The sequence below is a fragment of the Otolemur garnettii genome, unplaced genomic scaffold, assembly GCF_000181295.1.
Source record: "Otolemur garnettii isolate 467f Iridium unplaced genomic scaffold, OtoGar3 scaffold00122, whole genome shotgun sequence".
Classification (NCBI taxonomy): domain Eukaryota; kingdom Metazoa; phylum Chordata; class Mammalia; order Primates; family Galagidae; genus Otolemur; species Otolemur garnettii.
In genome coordinates this window covers 4334978-4349328 of record NW_003852517.1, presented here as the reverse complement: position 1 = coordinate 4349328, position 14351 = coordinate 4334978, and the positions used below count along the sequence as shown (strand labels likewise).

The 14351-nt window shown below is 34.9% G+C and overlaps 1 protein-coding gene across 13 annotated transcripts in view; it reads left to right on the top strand.

Annotated features, from left to right (window-relative positions):
- Positions 1-14351, top strand: part of ZBTB20 (zinc finger and BTB domain containing 20) — a 777433-nt gene that overhangs the window by 218892 nt on the left and 544190 nt on the right. For 2 of the 13 annotated variants that reach the window (XM_023517831.1, XM_023517832.1), the window contains exon 1: positions 10731-10874. The exons of 10 other annotated variants lie outside the window; for them this stretch is intronic. The gene's annotated coding sequence lies outside the window, so the exon portion shown is untranslated. Of the gene's footprint in view, positions 1-10578; positions 10595-10730; positions 10875-14351 lie in introns of those variants that run through there. One more of the 13 variants, XM_023517833.1, reaches the window with a different exon arrangement.

The window sequence follows — 14351 nt, the reverse complement described above, 5'->3', positions numbered from 1 at the left end:
TGTGAAAGCAGAAATAAGTTCGGCCACAAAGGGAGGAACTGGATTCATTGCTACTCTTAGCTCTCCCTGGCAATTTCATTGCTCACTCTGGTACCAGGGATTGTTGGAGGAGCCACAGGAATTTTTGAGCTACCGTTTTTCCCTTTGGTAACTTATAACTTCAAGGAGTAAGATTAGCTCTTTTCCTCCTTTTCTGTACATCAGACTGAAAGTGAAAATGGAAGGCCAAACTGAATATTCTTACATTTATTTTCTTAATATTAGTGTCAAAGTAGTCCATAGAACTTTTTGGCAATATATAGTTATGTTTCCATTTGAATTAAGCACAGGAAATCTGTTCTTTTCATCTCTACTTTCATCTTAAAACAGAAATTTCTCCAAAAAGTTCTTTCAAAATTAAATTGTTTATCCATATGAAGACATGAATGTGGGATGCTAAATCATTAAAATTGATGAGATTTGATTGAATTTTCCTGAGCTTCATGTGTCTTACTAACTGTGCACTTACCTATTATTTTCCCATTGCTGGATACTATGCTAGATAACAGTATTACCTGCCTTGACCCGGGCAGATGCTATATGAAAAAAAATGCACAAAAAAGTGGTGTATGATGAGCATTTGAAAAACAGCATCAAATAATAGCTTCAGATGGTTATGTTTTTAGATGGTGGATTTAAATATTTTTTGCCAAAGAAACTAAAGATCTCTCAATATGATTTTGAGTAGTTTTTACCCACATCCACGACCTTTTACCAACAAAACTATAGTATGATTAATAATACACCATTGCTGTCAGTTATACCATTGGATCTTCCCAAGGATATTCCCATGGTTCTGTTATTATCACATGATGGATTCTGTTATTATCCAATGATAGAAACCCAGAAATGGAAGAAAGGACTACTTGTTTTCTCAGAAATACCACAGTGTACAATTTCTACTATGTAAGTTAGGAGATCATATAAGTCATCATCTTCATAATGAGGGAAAGATTTTGCTCTTTAAAAGTCCTATTTGAGTTAGAGGATTAAGTCACAATGGGAGAAAGCCATTATCATATCAAAAATTAAAAACAAGACAAAGAATACTTCTTACAACTTGTGAGCGTTCACTATCAGGTTATAGAACATCACAAACTTTTAAAGGGTGCTTGGGGCAATATATACCTGAATTATAAATGAATTTTGATGTTTTGTTCCACTCCTGTTATATATCTGAGAGCATACATCAAGGTCAGATAGAAGAAATTAGCTCGGACCATGGCTGTAAATTGGCAGTGAAATTTATAAGAAATACATTTCTGATCAGTTATGTTGACAGTCTTTTTTCAATACTTTGGCAAAGCTAAACTGATTAGACCCCACCACTACTTGTGCAAAAGGATAATATTTATTCAGTATGCCAATATTTTCAGCATAAATTTTTTCTTTTATTATAAATGCATGACTACATGCAAACACCAAATAGAGATTTGTTTATTGTAGAGGGTATACTCAAAATTTATTTAATTCTTAAACACATTTTCTATTCTACCATTCTGTTTTTGATTATGAATACATAAAAGTATGTACTGTAAGAATTATAAGGTAATTTATAGATTTTTTAAACTAATTTGCTTATTTTACAGATGAAGAAATGGAAAGCAAATGAAGTTGAATAATTTGCTATATAGATTTAGACAAGTATAGAGTGAGGAATTCAACAATGCAATATTCTTTTTTTTTTTTTGCAGTTTTTGGCCTGGGCTGGTTTTGAACCCTCCATCTCTGGTATATGGGGCTGACGCCCTACTCTTTTGAGCCACAGGCACCACCCACAATACAATATTCTTTACTTCCATATGGTATGCCTTTCACCATTTACCGTGAAATGATTACAGGGAATGATTTTTTTTTTCTATTTTCATTTTTAAAATGTATTGACAAGGTAAAAAAGTTCTTGAATAGTTACAAGGGTTATAAAATGAAAAATATATGTTTAACCAAGACTGTACTATTTATCAGAGATAGCGTTTCAAATTCATGTACAGAAATGTATCTATATATACCTTTATTTTATCTCTTTTTTTATTGGTTGAGGTTCAATGAGAGTACAAAGACTTAGGTTACACTGATTGGCTTTGTTAGGCCCCAAGAGGTGTGCCATACACCATGACCCCCATCCCACTCCCTCTTCCCCTCTCTCCATCCCTCAATCCCTTATCCACCACCTTTATTAGATCATCTACTGCCCTCATATTGGAATTGAGTACATTGGAGTCTTGCTTCTCTGTTCTTGTGGTGCTTTACTAAAATGAATGTGTTCCAACTCAATCTAAGTTAATACAAAAGATGTAATGTCTCCATCTTTTTAATGGCCGAATAGTATTCAGCGGTACACATATACCCCAGCTTGTTAACTCATTCCCCAGTTCGTGGGCATTTGGGTTGTTTACATGTTTTGGAGATTGTAAATTAAGCTGTGACATACCTTTATTTTAAAAACACAAAGGGAATCATACTGTTCAAATGTTTTCACATTTTGATCTTTTTCTAAGACATGTTTTAAGAATTTTATTAATTTTTGAGGTTTTGCAGTATTTATACTACAGTATATTATACTTTTCTTCTTTTTTAAACAGTTGTCTAGTATTTCCATTTTAGTAATATAACAAAATACATTTAACCAATGCCTGCTTTGTGGACATTTTATTATTTCTAGTTACTTTGTTCTTCAAAAATATTGCAAAAACCAGCTTTCTAAATATATCTTATTTGTGCACATTGTATAATTTCCTAGATATGTTTGTATAGTTGAAATTTTGATAGCCATTAAAAATTTGCCTTCAAAAACATTATTCTAACATATTCAGTACTTCTAACAACAGTACATGGGAAGTCTTGCTTTTTCACAGCCCCATCAATACTGGATTTTAGCAATTTATTCCAATCAGGAAAGTGACATTGATATTTCATCATTGTTTTGATTTGCACTTCTTTATTTGTGAGCTAGATTAAATAATGTTTTAAAACTTCACTGGCCATTTACATTTATTTTCTGTAAATTGGCTGACAAATACTTTAGTTTTTTATACTGAGTTTTTAAAAATATTTTATTTATTTGTATACTCACTTTGTATATTATGAAAAGTTAACAATTTTCTGTAATGTATGTTAAAAATGTTTCTCATTTTTAATTTACTTTTTCACATTTGCTTTAGTCATTTTATGTGCTTACATTTACCAATAATTTCCTTGATGGCTTAGAAAAACTCTTACATTAAAAATTGCCCACATTTTCTTCTAGTGCATTTATGATTTGGTCTCTTTTAATATTTATATCTTTGTTCAACCACAATTTGTTTTTGTATAATATATACTTTTAAATTATTAACCCATTTTGAGAATCAAAATAAATATTTTTATCACTTGAAATAAAAGAATCAATTTTTTTATTTTTAAAGTCTTATTAATTGCTCAGGAAGCAGAGATTGACACTAAGGTTTAAAAAAAAGTATTAGACTGAGAAATGAAATGTCAAAATTGATACATTTTTCTTTATTTATCGATCACTGATGTCTATTGTTTGTGACATAGGAAAATCCCAAGGAACTTTCTTACTTAAAAGAATAAATTATATTTTGATGATTTAAGCAATGATTAAATCAGTGAAAGCATCATAGACTAAATCAAACCCCTAGTGAGATACTTTTAACAGCAAATCCAGTTTACATGGTAATGTTAATTTTACTTACTTAGGTGAAGCATTTACTTACCAGGAAGACCCTATAACTGTACAAATGAAATCAAAATGTGAAAGTTTTAATTTAAGCAGGACACAATAGCCTGGTGATAAATAGATTTATTTGTACCTTGAAAAGTTCACTTCAAATATTCATTATTAAAAGGCAATTACCTCATATGGTTTTTGAAAGTTTAAAAAATAGATGGAGACTCCTTCTAAGGGTTCTGATGGCTGACATCTTTGTGAGGTTTGTAAATAAGTGAAATATCCATTCAGGTAGAAAAGTATTTAGTAATAAAAGAACATTGTCGAGCTTAACATGTATTATATTTATGACTGCAGCTGGCTAAGTGAGAAGTAAGTGTAGGTGAAATGTGAAATCTAAGTGGAGCACAGACATCAGGAAATGTTATTTACCTTTTTCCTACTCTTCATTTTATTTTTAGTATGATATTTATTTTCTTATTCTCAAAGTAATACACTATCATTGTAAAAGTATTTGGAAAGCTCACACACACACACAAAAACAGAAGAACGATAATAAAACCATACCTGATAATACTGCTATCATTTAGAGAACATGTTATTACTAACATTTTGATATGAATTATATATGTATCAGATCCCCATGTACATGCAAAAACTTAGTATTATATTCCATGTTCATAGATTTTCAACTAGCAATATATGAACATTTGTTTCTGGTAATAGTAATTTTTCTGTGACATGATTTTTTTTATTGATTATGTAGTATTCTATATGATGGATGTGTTATAATTTACCTAAGCAATCTCTTATTTTTGGACATGTAAATTGCTTTCACCTTCTCCCTATTAAAAATAACCTATGATGAATATCATGGTGGAAACTTTTTTTATGAGCATCCCTGATTACGTCCTCAGGATAAGTTACTGTAAGTGGAATAATCGAGTCAGAAATATATGTGTTTTTTAGGCTTTGATGCATTTAGCTATGCTTGAAAGTATCTGTTGGTTCATATCCCCATCGGTTCTTGGTATAAAACTTTATATGGTTCAAAGAAAAGCTCTCTTTTCTGGGCTTTGGTCTGGGAAGAATGAGTGAAAAGAGATGGGAAGAGGTCAAGCAGAGGTAAGTGAGGTTTTTGTCTAAGAGATGTTGTAGACTGCCGCAGGCTGTGGAGAACTGCTTTTTCCAAAGGGAACTTGCATTTTGAAAGGCAGCCCAGACTCTGCCTGATAACTCCACACAGTTGAAATGCCCATTTACTTTAAAGCAGTGTCCTGACCCTTCAAAACACCCCATGCATTCAGTGATTGAGACCACTTACTCATAGCAATCATTGCACACAGAAAATACATAAAAGATGTGTATTCATCACTCAGTATATTTTGCTCCTCAAGTGTCATGAAACATTCAGGGTATATTAACTAGCAAATGCACACCTGGAGTATGTTACTTAGCTTTAGAAACTGCTAATTTAAAAAAATCAAATATTTAATTTTGAAGAAAAAATCAGTTTTGGATTTTGAGCATATATATCATCTTTCATTTTGGCCCAATTAACCCAGCAGGTGTGTGTAAATTAGGTCACTACTTTGTCACCGTGGTAACATGCATTGGGGAGGTGGATCTTAACTACCTCCAGCACAGGTGATGTTGGCTGAGTTAGTATTAAGAGGTGCTTTAGAAACAAACAAGGCAGAATTTAATATGTTAAATTCTTGTTTAATATTTAACATGTTTAATATGTTAAATTCTTGTTTAGTTAGTGTGAAAAATAGGTCTGATGCAGGGTACCAACAGATAGTATTCTAGGACATGAAAACAAGTACTGCCTCAAATCTCTATTAATAAGGAAATAAGGAGCTTTAGAAGCAAATTTTATGTAAAAGGTACTGACAGTATCTGAAAGGACAGACACGGCACTCATAGGTGATGGTCTCATTCCCTCATGGAGCAAGGGGTCTGGGGGGCTGGGGATCAGTTTCTCTGGAATTTGATGTTTTTAGAATTGAGCCATGGTTTTCAGAGGACCAACAACTTCCTGACTGTTCTCACTACCTAAGGGTTTTTAAAAAAACAGTGTCCAATTATTTCTTTAAAGTGCTATTTTTGATCATTATTCATAACTGCTTATGGGTTAAGAAGTTGGCAGAGTCGTCCTCTGCCAGCACTTCAGTGCTAATACAGTTTCAGTAACTCAGGCTTCTTCTCACCAGGTGGAAAATCAGACATGCATCAAGATTGCTAGTAGAGATTGTGCAATCTGTTTGGCTGTTGAAGATTCCAAATTATGTGGGCATTCTGTGACCTCAAATTTCTTCACTTACCACTGACAAGTTCACACCTCTTTGCGTCATTAAAATTGTAAATATGCATTATCAGATGCAGAACACAGGCCAAATTAATGATATGAACTATATTTCCAAGGAAATGCAGCTCCATTACCACTTCAGCATCCAGATATGGATGATATTCCCATTGAGCCTATGGTGCCAATTCGTACTTGGCATTAAAATTTTTAGTTTGCTCTCACGTCTTGCCTTGTATTTGTATAGCTTACTATAAATTTGACTTATTTTAGTGCTCTATATTTCTTTTTCTTGTGATATTTTACACATGGCATTTCAGAAACTTGAATCCCCCTAGTGTTTATTTTCAGGTGGTTGTGACCGCAACTTTATTACTTATTTCGTATGGTTTCAATAGTTAATATTTACAAAACACTAAATAAACTTTTCAAGATTACTTTCTGTAATCTCCTTCTCCATTTGTCAAGGATGAGAGCTCTAGGGAGAAGAGCCATGGTGATTCACCCTATGTCTAAGGAGAATCAAGGGTCCCTGGTTTCTAGTTCTGTTTTTGTTTTTTGTTTTTTCAATTTATTCCCTAAGAGTTGTGCAGGGAAACATACAAAGGTATAGCATTGCTGAGTGGAGAAACGGTTGACTCAAGTTCTCTTACTTCTAACTTCTCTTTTACCCATCTATTCTGTCCTTATATTCAAGTTTTCTTTTTCATGGATTCTCCAGTGGACACTGAAAACCATTTCTTTTTGAAGAGTTGGTTTATACAATAAGGACCGAAAGTCTCAGTAAAATCTATTCACCTGTTAAGGATAAGGTATGCACTGTTCACTGGAGAACAGTATGCCATATTCTATCCTGTCTGTTTTGGAGCAAGGTGGGTGACAGCACAAATTAGCATTGAAACAGAGCTTTAGGTTGTTTGAGGAATAAGACAGGAAACAAAAATAGGTGAAGGGATTAAATCTGTCAAATCTAATAAAGGAAATTACACTAGATTCAGAGAACTTGTACCCCCTGAATTGTAGTAAGCAAGCTGGAGGGAAAATGGGCAATTAAACAAAGTAGGTCTGTATCTTTCTTTCCTCGTTTGATGAAATAATTTTTGCCCCTTTTAAGTGTTATGTTTAAAAAAGAGAGAGTGAGAAAGAGCCTAGAATAGCTGAAACAAAGAGCTTACACAGTCACTGAACTGGTTGGTTTTTATACCTTCCTTTACTGAGTATTGTCCTTCAGTACAATACAGAGCCATTTCTTTGTTCTCACAAGCTAGCAGTTAAATTGTATGTAAATGTATGCAAATTAGATGCTGTCTAATAAAGAGAGTCATTAGATGGAAGAAATATTTAGTTTAGGAAAAAAAAGCAGGTGTATTGTGTAAAAGAAAATGTAAGGCTACAAAAAAGCCCAAACTTTTGTGGACAGTTTTAGGAAAAAAATATTAAAATAGATTTTTAAAAGACTTACGTCTTCCTGACCTTTCCTTTGTGCTTATATATATGTGTGTGTTTTTAAAATATTTACATATAAAACTAGGGGATTGGCTTCTTTCCCAGAATTACTGGAAGCACCTTCACCAGGAACATTTGGACTTGAATAATCTCCACAGCAGCATTTTCCTCCTTGAATTAAATGAATTGTAAAATGGATGAGTGGCCCAGGAACATTGGCTGCTTATTTGGGTTCCTTTCCCTTAGGTTGATAGAGGCTTGGTGGCTCCACGGTGGGGTATCTTGCAATTTATCTTTTTGGCTATTATAAGATTCCCTTTCCATACTACTCCACCTCGGCCTTTTAAAGGCTAATGTCAGCTCCTGGAAGGATACACAGACTCTAAGCTCTTTGAGAGGAACCAACAGGTTCTTTTGAACTTGATCAGTGTTGTAGTCTACATTTAGCTCAATGCCTAACGTTTACTCGGTATTCATTTATGTTTGAACACCATGCAAACGATTGATTTTAGTGGTTGGTAAGGTGGTTATTGGTATGTCAAACACCTTTGTACTGTCTAGCATATAGATAGTGAAGCAATTCCTCAGGCTTGCTTACAGCACTTATATGGTAAATGCATAGTGAACACAATTTTTTTTGCTGTGCAATTTCCTCAAGTCAAACAGTAAGAAAGATGTTGAGAGCTCACCATGAGTATCACTTATTGGGGAAGCTATTTTGAGGGCAAAAATGAATAGGCACAATATTTTCTCTCTAGGAGCTCCTAGTCTACTAAAGGAATTAGATATACAGATATTTAATACCTAGAAAATACATAGTACACTGTACAGAATCGAGCTACAGAGAAAATATTACGGGTGCATGACAGAGAAAGAGAGAAATTCTGACTGAAGGGTATCAGAGACGGGTTTCTTGGAGGAAAAGTGGAATTGAATTAAGCCTTGAAGGCAGTAAGGAGTGGATGATCGGCTGTGACGGGGTGGGGGAAAAGCAGAGCTGCAGAATTTTCTGTGTTACAGTCCCATATTAATAGCAATGTACTAGATTTTCTTAAACTCCCGTGTGGATTTCCAGCAACAGCTGGATTTCAACCTCCATGGAAACACAAATGAGGGCTATGATGGATACAATAATTTAGTATTAATTATAATCCAAGTCAAATTTTAAATCACATCTAGCCATTAAATAGGAAATAAGGTAAAGTACATGAAAGGACTTTAAAACATTTTTAATTTTTAGGCATTATCAATACAGAATTTTCTTATTATTCAAAATATGCAGTATTGTCCATGATATGAAATAAAATTTGGGGGTTAAGATGTTTTTAGGGACCTAGAATGGAGTAAAGAGAAAAAAAGCATCATCCTAAATCATTAGGTTATGTTATTTTATTAACAATCATTGAGGTAGCAAAACTGACATGATTATGATCTTTTTACAGATGAAGGAACTGAGGTTCTAAGAAGTTAGTTCAGCAGGTAAATGTCACAGCCAGGTTTTTCTGATAGGTTGACCACCTCTTTCCACATATCTCATTAACACCCCGAAGCGACACATGAGAGCTGTATACTTATAGAAGCAGCATACAACTTGGTATCTTATTTTATTCCAAATATTTTCCATAGATTTCATTTTATATCACCATTTTCTCCATTTTAGCATGGGCAACGTATATAAGACCAAAACCGAGGGAGATATATCTGGGTAAGCAACCGATTATCTTGGTAACTGGTATGGATATAAAAACCATAATGGGTCTATGAATTGCAAGCATTTTAATTTATTTTTTTGACTTTTGAGTTAAAGAAAAGATTTCAATGTGAAGGTGCAAAATATGCCACACTGAACTAATCTTGGAGGTAACCAAAGGGCTGTGGGACTAATAGCTTTTGATATTACTTAGTGCTTATTATTGTTATTATTATTATTTCTTTTTAATTATGCAAAGTGCTAATCAGTTTGATTATGCACAGTGCTAATCAGGTTAATTATGCAAAGTGCTAATCAGTTCTTCTTGAAGCACACGAGGAGAGCAGAGGTGCTGGCGGTGAATGGCATAGCTAGATGGGGGTAGTCACGGCAGTCATTCCTTATTAAGATAGGAGTAGACGAGATAGCAAGAAGGTATTTATCCATAAAAATAAGAGGAAAGGGAAAAGGAATATGAACACATGAACGATCCTAGGTTTGGCAGGACCGTGCGTACACATAGAAAGCTTTTCCCCCTGTTGCATAGTTTGGTTGGATAGTCTCTGCTACATTTTGAAGGCACTCATTTGAAGCCAAAAAGACTGCAGAGGGAAAGAAACAGAGTATTGTACAGCTAGACAAGTTGTCAAAACAACTTATTGTAGTTGGCAAGCACCAATTCCTGAGAGGACAGTAAAGAAAGTAGAATCTAATAGACCTATACATGAAAGGGGACATCAATAAAAAGAATTGAAAAATAAGGGAGTGCCATTCTGATAAAATAAACAGGGCCATCTCACTACTGCGTTGTGATTGGGATGGCCGTCTGTGTAGCCTATTTCCTGAGGTGAGCTGAGGGCTGGTTTCTTGGTTCTGGCAGGGGCCTCTATTGAGAGTGGTGATGACGAATATGACAATAAGGATTTTATGTAATAGCTCCTAGTTGGATCAGCTTTGCTGCTGCTGAAATCAAAGTGAATTTTAATATTAACTTGCAGGTCTGTGCTTATTAAGCTGGGTGACTTCCTGTGAAGATGAGTTTATAGCAATATGTTCATATGTTTTTATAGAACAATGACCGTGGAGCTCCCCTAGGGAAGCCCTTTTTATTTGGTCCTCCTGTTCTATTCTGTGGTTTGATAGCTATCAGTGAAATGCTGTGATACCTACTTGTTTGAATGTATTCAGAGAACAGAAAGCATTTCAGGATTACTAAGTTGAATAGTCATTTAAAAAAAAATCTTTTCAATACATGTGACTTTTCCTTTACCTGGAATTGGAACAGTAGATTTATAAATCATTTATAAAAGGGGAAGTCTGTGGCCAGTCGCAGTTGCTCATGCCTGTAATCCCAGCACTTTGGGAGACTGAGTGGGCAGATCACCTGCTCTCATGAGACCAGCCTGAGCTAGAGTGAGACCTCATCTCTATAAATAGCCAGGTATTGTGGTGGGTGCATATAGTCACAGCTACTTGGGAGGTTGAGGCAAGGGGATAACTTGAGCCCAAGAGTTAGAGGTTGCTGTGAGCTATGATGCTAGGGTACTCTACTGGGAGTGACAAAGTAAAACTCTGTCTCAAAAAAGGGGTGGTTGCTTCCCTTTTTATAGCCTGACAGGGTGTTTAATTACCTTTCTTTTTCAGCCCATGTTTAAATGCAATTCATCTTCACAAGTAACTGAAGTGAGTTTGATTTCTGGAAATGTCCATATAATATAATGGTAAGAATGCTACAGAGTCAAAATCTTTGGGGGTGTTTCTAGAATAGGGCATATACATAAGTAATAAGTCCAGGCAGCACTGGTCCTTGAATAAAAACAGACTTTCAGTTTTTATTTTATTGTTAACCAGGACCAATATCATTTTAAAATATGAAGAGAATAACATAAATCTTTGGTTTCCAAGGAGAGTCTGGAAAGAAATAGATTGTTAGAGGACAGTGCCCACAAATGGAGAATGCCTGTTGGGGGCCCTTTGGGAATTTGGCTAGAAAATTCTTTTGCAAGCAGTCCTTCTGCTCAGCTTCATGGGAATGTGGTTTTAGAAATGTAACACTGCCTCTGTGTTCCCCACCCCCAAACTAAGATAAGCATGAAATGTTTATCTTTATTTGTCAAAATTTTTTGAGTTATTTCTTGATAAGTTTAAAAACTTTCCTTAATTAGTCTACCCAAAGGGCATCTTACAAATTATAATCATGGATGGTATACTAAACTCTTGATTCCTGATGAGGGCATTTGAAGCCAAAGACCTTGCTGTGGATAGCACTTCCAGTGTCACTGGAAGAACTCAAGGAGAAAATGATGTGATTCAAAGGGCAAACATAAATGAATTTAGTAACAGCTAACTAATATAACCAGTACTCTGATTAATTACTCACTTGCACTCCACACACATTCCTATATACAGACTCATTAATTCTTTCAGCAAACCAATGTTATTTGAACACCTGATTGTTTTAAAGTGTATACCATGTGCTAGTAACAGCACCATGACCTTCCCTAGATACTGGAGATATGGTTGACCAAAATGGAGACAAGATACTGATATCATAGAGTTCACTCCCACAAGATTAGATGGTATTTTTCTCATGATATTCAGCTTTACATATAAAACATTAATATTGCATTTATCCTCTGAACTGCTTTTCTTAGTAATCTACTTGAAGAACTGCTGGTCTTCGGTATTTTCAATTATTTGCAAAATAAGAGGATGAACTAGATAGTTTCCAAGGCACCTTCATCTCATATTCACTGTGCTTGACTCTATTACTTGATTAGTCTAAAAAGTGAATTTATTCCTATTACCATGGAAAGAGCTTTAGGATCATACAATGTTCTTTTAGACTTTGATCTTAATTTCTAGCTAATTCTGTGGACACTGTCTCCTTGGATTAAGGGCCAAAAATGAATGTAGAAAAGGTGGACTTTGAAATGTTTTTAAGTTTGAATTTTGACCCTTGCAGTTACTAGCAGAGCAAGTCATAACTGCTTTGATCTTTTGTTTCCTCATAGTTTCTACGGCAAATGGTGGTTATGCATATTTGTTGAAATAAACCATGTATGTCACTGAACTCAATGCCCATAGGCATGTTGGCACCTAGCTTCACTCATTCTTTTTTTATTTCTGGCAACTGTAGTCTTGTCTTGAACTAATTCAACTTCCTTTCTCCTAAGTGCTTTTTTCTAAATTAAACAATACTTTAAGTCAGTATTTTCTTCCTCATTATAGCTTTACAGTTTTATTTCTTTCTATTTTCTTTCTAATGCACTTTAACTACTTCCCCACTAATCCTGAGTCAAGTTGGTTACTTATAGTCACCACATATAGCATTGTCTTAATCACAACAAACACAATGCGTACATCTATAATCCAAGTCAATTAAATAGAAATATGTTGTATCCATCAGAGCTCTACTATATCTGTTTATGTTAACGTACTTGCTATATTGGAAACTTCTTGAGTGCTAGAGAAGAGTCTTTAATCTGTTTTTCCAGTATCTAGCATGGGCTCTGCCAATAAGAATCCCTCACTCTATCAAGGAACAGGAATTTTAACGCCACTGAATATATGATCTGTTAGTGTGGATAGCACTGTAAAAATGGAGATGTTGGGAGAGCTTCTTGGAACACGTAATAGGAAAGCTCCTGTAATAAATTATATTTGAATTGACCTTTTAAAAGGGGTATTTAATATTTTTCCCTGGTAGGGAGATAAAGTGAATTCTAGGCAGAGAGAAGAGCATGAAAAGACTCATCTGTACAAAAACTTGATTTATAGCTGGGAGACAAGGAGACAAAGTAACAGAAATGCAGACTTAAGGGAAGATTGGGAGCCTATTATAAGGGCCTATAAGCTGTTTTAGTCCTATGTGAATAATCCTAGCCTTCCAAAATAAGTGTATATTTGTGGTAAAGAGGGTGTGGTATTGTAAGAATATGAACATTCACTTTTTTGTAGATAAAGAAATGGTAAAATTTATGGGTGATGCCTATGGCTCAAAGGAGTAGGGCACCCAGCCCCATATGCCAGAGGTGGCAGGTTCAAACCCAGCCCTGGCCAAAAACTGCAAGCAAGCAAATAAGCAAGCAAGCAAGAAAGAAAGAGTAAGATTTAGTAATTAATGAATGGAGGAAAAATGATAATAAGAGATTATGACAGAAAGAAGGTCTGCTGGGGAGTCTGAGGGGGAAGGATTGGTTGGTCCCACGAGTTCGAGGCTACAGTAAACTATGATCACAATTGTGCTTCTGTGCTCTAGTCTGGGTCACAAAGCAAGATAATCTTGTCTCAAAAAAAAAAAAAAAGAGAGAGAGAGAGAGAGGAAGAAAAGACAACTAAATATAATTATAATAAAGGGAAGATCTGGATCTGGGTTTTAACTCTACTCCACACATGGATTTGTGACATTAGATAATTCATTTTGCTTCCTGAACCATGTATCCTCTAATATCACTTATTGTCTCTCATTTAAACTTATGTAAGTTTAAGTCATATTTACTGGTGATAATTAAAAGGAGCATTAGTATGGACACTTTGAACCCCAGAAGTTGAAGATGATTGGCCCTTTTTAATGAGAAAGATAAGTTTTATGCTAGTAGCACATTTATCCTGAGCTGGTGGTATTTGGGAAGGGTATTTGGGAAGATGAAAAGGAAGATAAATAGAGAAATATTGTTCTGACTAGAAGATGGCAAAGAGGACCTCCAACAGTAAAAGCAAGGTGATAGGTTAGGGCAGGGGAAGAGGGAAGGGATTTGGTGAGCTCTCACTGAAAGGGCACAATGTAGGGGTATGTGGTACACCTCCTGGGTGAAGGGCTCAACTACAACTTGGTCTGTACCTAACAATGCCAAAAATATAACCTAATCATTTGTACCCTCAGATTAATCTTGAAATTAAAAAAAAAAATGAAGAAGAAAGTTGTGGCTCAAACTATCAAAGGAGGCAGAGATACTGAATGATTTATTTAGCAGAGTTGTGCATTTGCACGATAAATGTAGATCCTCGGACCTATAGAGAAAAAGAGATGATAAAATGCCCAGATATGTCTGTTCCGTTTGTTGAAAGTTAACTCCTGTGAAAAAAAAAATGAGAGGAGAGATGAGGTAGGGCAAATAATAAGAGAGCACTTGCCAATGGCTTACAAAGCTTGGAGAAAGGTCTGCGTGAGTGCAGTTGGGACAAAAATAATTTTG